The following is a 6,987-nucleotide window of genomic DNA, read 5'->3' as shown; positions in this document are numbered from 1 at the left end:
ACACTCAAATAAATCAGTCTAACTGAGGGCTAAAACACCAAAATGTATCAAACCAAACCAAGGCTAAAATACATGAGGCCAAACTTGAGTGGAAATACAAAACAATATCAGACCAAACCAGGGCTAAAGGACTGAAATGTGTGGGACTGAGTCAGGGCTAAAACATCAATACTATCTGGAAAAATCAGGGTAAAAACACCCAACAATAGTAGGCCAAACCAGGGCTAAGATAGCCATCAATATCAGTCTAAGTGAGTGCTAAGACACTAAAATATGTCTGTCCAACTTAGGGCTAAACATCCAATGATTTCAGACCAAACCACAGCAAAAGCACCCAAATAGACCAAACCAGTGCTAAGAGGCCCATCAACATCAGTCTAAATCAGGGCTAAAACACCTAAATATATCAGACCCAAACCAGGGCTAAAAGACTTACAAATGTTGGACGAAATTGGGGCTGAAACATCAATAATATCTGACCAAATCAGGGCTGAAACACACAACAATAGCAGACCAAACCAGTGCTAAAACACCCATCAGCATCAGTCTAAATCGTTGCTAAAACACCCAACAGTAGCAGGTCAAACTACAGCTAGGACACCCATCAACATCAGTCTAAATCAGTGCGAAGACACTTAAAATATATCAGTCCAAATAAGGGCTAAAACACCCAAATAGTCCAAACCAGGGCTAAGGCGTCCATCAACATCAGTCTGAATCAGGGGTATTCAATTAAAAGTCACTGCAGTCCACTTATTAAAATTTCCTCCAAGTAAAAGGTCCGAACCGAAGTCCAGTTTGTGTCTTATAGCCGTCCCCTATGGCCACATGGTTTCAACAATACTTGTGAATATTCACTGTAGGATATGTTGAACTGAGTGCACAGCTAGCTCTTTTACCATATATACAAGTAGTCCCAGGCAAAAAAAATAAAAAATGAGGCCTTTATTTCAGATTAAACAAAGCAAAAACCTCAGAATAAAATTTTTTAAAAAGTGCAAACAGAGCTGAATAACCCTTTTATGTCTTAAATTAGAGGTCCCAGCCTAAAGAACTGAAGGCCTCCACTTCAAGTAAAAAAGTCAACATCCTCAGAAAACAATCAATAAAAGGTTTGGTTTGCACGTTGCTGGGCTGTCAATCTATGCGTGATGAGTCGGATAGATCTGTCATACAGGGTTTGCGGCTCGGTTATTTTGCCCTCAGCTCGGACTTCAGGGGATAACTTTTCTCAAAAGAGCTGTGCTTTGTTCCATAGTGGTGCTTCACGTTGCTACTTTTAATTAATGCCACGTTTTCAGAGCATATGAGGCCACTGGTTGTGAACTGCCTGGCGGAAGGATGAACATACATTTGTCCGTCCACTCATCTTCAAAATAGCAGTTTTCTTCATCAACCTTCCTTCTTTTGGAGCCGCGACCGCTGGAAAAAATGCTCCATGAAAATCTATTCTCATGAATTTATCAGATTGGTCACAGGTCCGGACAGAACCATCACTCAGTCCAGATGTAGTGATGCCTGGTCTAAATCATTCTCATCCATCCGTCCATCCATTATCTATGCACCGCTTAATCCTCACTAGGGTCATGGGGGGCTGGAGTCTATCCCAGCTGACTCAGGGTGAAGACAGGAGACACCCTGGACAGGTCACCAGTCTATCACAGGGCTACACTTAGAGACAGACAACCAAGCACACTCACATTCACACCTACGGACAATTTAGAATCACCAATTAGCCTCAGCATGTTTTTGGACTGTGGGAGGAAGCCGGAGAACCCGGAGAGAACCCACGCTGCACGGGGAGAACATGGAGACTCCACACAGAAAGGTCCCGGTGCCCCCACCAGGACCCGAACCAGCGATATTCTTGCTGCGAGGCAGCAGTGCTAACCACTGAGTCACCTTGCAGCCCTAAATCATTCTCAAAATACCAAAATATATCAAACCAAGCCAAACACTCAAATACATCAAGCCAAACTAGGGTGAAAACACACAACAATATCAGACCAAACCAGGATAAAAGACTTAAAAATGTTGGACTTTGTTGGGTCTAAAACATCAATAATATGTGACCAAATCAGGGATAAAACACCCACCAATAGCAGACCAGACCACAGGCAGAACACCCAAACAGACCAAACTAGGGTGAAAACATCCAACAATATCAGACCAAGCCAGCGCTAAAACATCAATAACATCACTTCAAATTAAAGATAAAACACACAACAATTTCAAACCAAACCAGGGCTGAACTATCACGCCAAATCCAGGCTAGATAAACAGAGGGGGGTTTGGCCCAACTGGGCCCAAAACCAGACAACATCAAAAAACCTGGACTAAAATGACAGAAAACTGAGCCGAAGCTGGACTGGAATGAATCATTTTGTGTATTTGGAGTTTCTGACAGCTTGATGATTCACCAGAACGAGCTTGGTTATCTCTGACACTGTCTGACTTCCTGTCTCATTCTAGGAAGTCTGAAATTGGCCAACGCAACTGTCATGTTTCTGATCCTCATCTGAGCGTGTGCGGCTTCTGACGCTTCGTGTGATGTCATCGCAACTAGCATGAAAACGCTGAGTCATTTTCCTCCAGCATGCCAGTGATTCTTGTCATGTTCCTAATGATGTTCACGGTGGTGTCGCGCAACTTCTTGACCCTTGACCCTCTTCGGCCTTCCGCTGCTTTGTGGGGATTTAGAAGTCACAGCTCTTATTCGTCGGTGATTTTAATTAATTACTTGATATTAATCACGGGTTTCAGTTGAAGTCCAGATCAACACCAAATGTTGGTCTTTAGTTCTCAGGAGAAAAAGCAAATGAGGGCTAAAATGACCACATTTGTCAATATTAGAGAAAAACTGGGCAGAAAATATGTAAACATGCCTTTATTTGTTATTATTATTATTATTATTATTATTATTATTATTATTATTATTAATAATAATAATAATAATACTTATGTCTACATTTGTGCATCATTGTTTTGAGAACACTGTGTATAATTTAAGTGATATTTAGTCATTTTCAGTAAATTCCTGCTTAATTTCCATCTTTTAAGGACATTTTATGTGTTTGTCAAACAGTTTTCCGTCACTTATGGCTGTTTTGTGTCTCCTTGTAATCATAAATTTGCGCTCACTTTCTATCTTTCAGAGGACATTTTGTCTTTGTGGTCATTTTGCATCTTTTTCTGTACATTTTGTGTCTCTTTGAACTTGTTTTTTGTCATTGTCGTCATTTTGTACTTAATTTCCATCTTTTTGAGGTCATTTGGCGTCTCTGTTAAGTTGTTTTCTGTCTCTTCGTTATACTTTTTAGTAAATTTGCACTTATTTTCCATATTTTTGAGGATTTTGCATTTCTTTGTGGTCACTTTGCTTCTTTTTTCTGTACATTTTGTGTCTCTTGGAAGTAATTTTGTGTTGTTTTGTGGTTGTTTTGTGTCTCTTTGTGATCATAGTCAAGTTGTGCGGATTTTCCACCTTGTAGAGGACATTTGTGTCTCTTTGAAATCGTTTAGTGCTTTTTGTAGCTCGTTTGTGTCCATCTCTGATCACTGTGCAACTTTATAGTAACATTTAAACCTCTTTGTGGTCGTTTTGCATCTTGTTGACGACCTTTTGTGTCTCTATATATGATTGTAGGCACTGTACACGACAAGTGCTCATCAGGATGACCACATTTTGTACCCACAATTTGGAATTAAAAGTTCAGATACCTTATTATCTCAAGTTAATTATTATTATGATATATTTATATAGAAGTATTCCTGTGGTACTCTGGTCGCTGTTTCACTTTATACCACTTACACCACTGTGTTCTGTTGAACTTAATTGTATTTTTCCGCTTTAAAGAACAGTCCCCAATTTATAGTATTATTTTTTATTTTCTATATGGTCTGCAGGATGATGTTCAGATATTTACTCAGACGCAGCAGCTGAATTAATCCGCTCAATGTTCTTGACGGTCTTTTTTTAAATTTTAAACCTGAATGTTTAAGTTAAAACAAGAAGTGACAGAAACACGCGCACACACACACACTGGGAGTGGTCGCACTCCATCTCCAGTTTCCTGCAACAATAACAACAAACACACAAACAAACAAACAGACAGACATACAGATATGCAGGTTATTGATCCGCTGGAGGAAAGATCGATCAGCTGACGGGAATTAAAGCCGCGATCAATAACACGCTAAAAGTTTGACAGAGGGAGGAAACACACACACACACACACGCACAGTCACGCACACACACACTCAGCTGGTCGGTGGGTCCGGAGCTCCAGGCGGCTGAAGAGCGAACACTCACCGGTCATCGGTGCTCCTGTCCGGGGGCGCAGCTCCGCTCAGTCCCGCTCCGTGTGTGTTAGTGTGTCAGTGTGTGTGCGTGTGTGTGTGTGTGTGTGTGTGTCCGTCCGTCCGTGTGCGTGCGGAGGGACAGCGGATCTGTATCTCGGTGTGAGGCGGGCGGGCGGAGCTAAGGAGGAGGAAGTCCGAGAGGAGAGCGAGAGGAAGTGTTGGAGCGAGTTTGAGGAAGTTTACTGCGCGTGCGTGTGTGTGCGTGTGTGTGTGTGTACGTAACGCCGGACTTTTTGTGTTTGTTCAGTCCAGAGTTGGGAAACATTTAAAACAAAGGTTTCTACAGGGATCGTAGGAACCAATCAGAGAGCAGCTGACGTTAAGCCCCGCCCACCGCCAGTCTGACAGACAGGTGTGTGGACAGGTGAGGTCAGAGAGGAGCTCTAAACCGATACACGATCAATAGTTATATTGATAAGGCAGCTTAATAGATCACAAACAAACAGCTTTAAATGTCCTAATAAGAAATAAAGTCAGTAAATGTTCTTTAAAGAAGTTTTTTGTGTCTCTTGTTGGTCGATTTGCACCTTTGTTGTGGTTGTATGTCTTTTTGTGGTCGTTTTTGTCTCTTTGTGATCGTTTTGTGTCTCTATAGTCATTTCTGCGTGTCTTTGTGGTCGTTTTGTGTGTCTTGATGGACGTTTTGGCTCTTTGTTGAGGATTTTGTATCTTTTTTGGGGCATTCTAGTCATTTTGTGGTCGTTTTGTTTCCATTTGTGTGTGTTTTTTTGTGTGTGTGTGTGTCTCTTGTTGGTCGTTTCGCACCTTTGTTGTGGTTCGCTTTTTTGCCAAGGTTCAAGATACAAGATGAGCTTTATTTGTCATAGTTTTTGTCTCTTTGTGGTTATTTTTGTTTCTTTTGGGTGTTTTTGTGTCTCAGCGGTCATTTTGCGTCTTTTGTGAGTTGTATTTTTTGTGTCTTTCTACAGGCGTTCTGTGTCTCTTGTGGTCTCTCTCTGGTCGTTTTGTGTGTCTTGATGGACGTTTAGGCTCTTTGTTGGGGGGTTTGTTTCTTTCTTTGGGCATTCCACGTCTCTGTGTGGTTGTTTTGTGACTCTTTGAGGTCATTTTGTGTCTATTTGCTGCTGTTTTGGCTCTTTGTTGTTGTCTTTGTCTTTTTGTGGTCGTTTTGCGTCCCATTGTGATGTTTTAACATCTTTCTGTGCTCATTTATGTCTCTTTGTGGTTGTTTTGGGTCTTGTTTAGGTGTTTTTGTGCCGTTTGGTATCTTCTTGTGGTCATTTTGCGTCTCTGAGATGTTTTTGCGTTGTTCTGTGGTCACTTTGCATCTGTATGTGTTGGTTTTGTGTCTCTTTGTGGTGGTTTTGTGTCTTTCAGGTCATTCTGTGTCACTTTGTGGTCATTTTGGGTCTTTTTTAAAGTGTTTTTGCGTCTTTCTGCATTTGTGTTGTATCTTCCTGTGGTCTTTTTGTGTTTCTTTATTGTTGTTTTATTTCCCCTGTGGCATTTTTTTTTGTCTCTTTCCAGACATTTTGGCTCTTTGTTGGGGGTTTTGTGTCTTTTTTTGATCTTTGTGTGTCTGTTTGTGGTCATTTTGTGTCTGTTTGCTGTGGCTTTGAGTGTTTGTTTGCCATTTTGTGCTTCTTTGTTGTAGTTTTATGTCTTCTGTATCGTTTTGCTTCTCTTTGTGGTCACTTTGACTTTCTTTGTGATCGTTTTTCATCTCTTTGGGATATTTTTGTGGTCGTTTTGCATCTTTTTGTGCTCGTTTTGTGTCTCTGATATTGTGTATTTGTCAGCTTTCGCAGTTTGGGCACTTACAGCGATTTTACAGGAACTGCAATAAATTTAAAAGTATGTCACTGCAGATTCACGCTGCCTAAATCACTTTCTATCAGCGCTGATCTTAGCTGCACCACCTCAGTGTGGCCGCAGGGTGGCGCCATCACACCACTGAAGCAGAAAGGATGCTGCCTTCAAGTGCTGCGGGAATTCAGACCACCGGGGGCAGAAGGAGGATGATTATGAGCAGACAAATAAAAGATTCTACTTGTGCAGCAGCGATGAAACTGCTTCTTCCAGAAATGTGCAACATGTGAGTTAAAATCGGAAACAAGTCATGATTATATCAGCAGTTTTTACACGATCCTGTTGAAGATAAAACTGGAAAAATGATAATTTTACGAACATGTTGCTCCCCGTCAAACACAAATCTCTTTTTCATCTGCAGAAACTAACAGACACAACAAGTCAAACTCACAAACCTCCTCAGAACCAAAGATAATTCATACATTTTGTGTTTATGGACGTTGTTACGTTTTGTGTTGTGTTCACTGACCTGTTTTATCTCTTTGTAGTCATTTTGCGTCAGTTTGTGGTTGTTTTGTGTCTCTTTTGGTTTCTGTTTGTGTTTTCTTGTGTCCCTGTGCTTTTTTTTTTGGTCTCTTTAAGCTCAGTTTGGGTCTTTTAGTGTGTCATGTAGGCCAGTCGGTGTCTTTGTGGTTGTTTTTGTTGTTATTTGTCTGATTTGGCATCAAAATGATACCTTGCTAACTTTGCCATTTGTGTTTTTGTCATTTATTGTGTATTAATGTAGCAGTTTTGGGGGGGGGGGGTTGTGTCTTAGTTGTTTTGTGACTTTTTTTTGTCTCCTTATTGTGATTT

The sequence above is a fragment of the Stegastes partitus genome, unplaced genomic scaffold, assembly GCF_000690725.1.
Source record: "Stegastes partitus isolate 25-593 unplaced genomic scaffold, Stegastes_partitus-1.0.2 Scaffold115, whole genome shotgun sequence".
In the NCBI taxonomy this organism is placed as follows: Eukaryota; Metazoa; Chordata; class Actinopteri; family Pomacentridae; genus Stegastes; species Stegastes partitus.
This window is presented reverse-complemented; position numbering follows the sequence as displayed.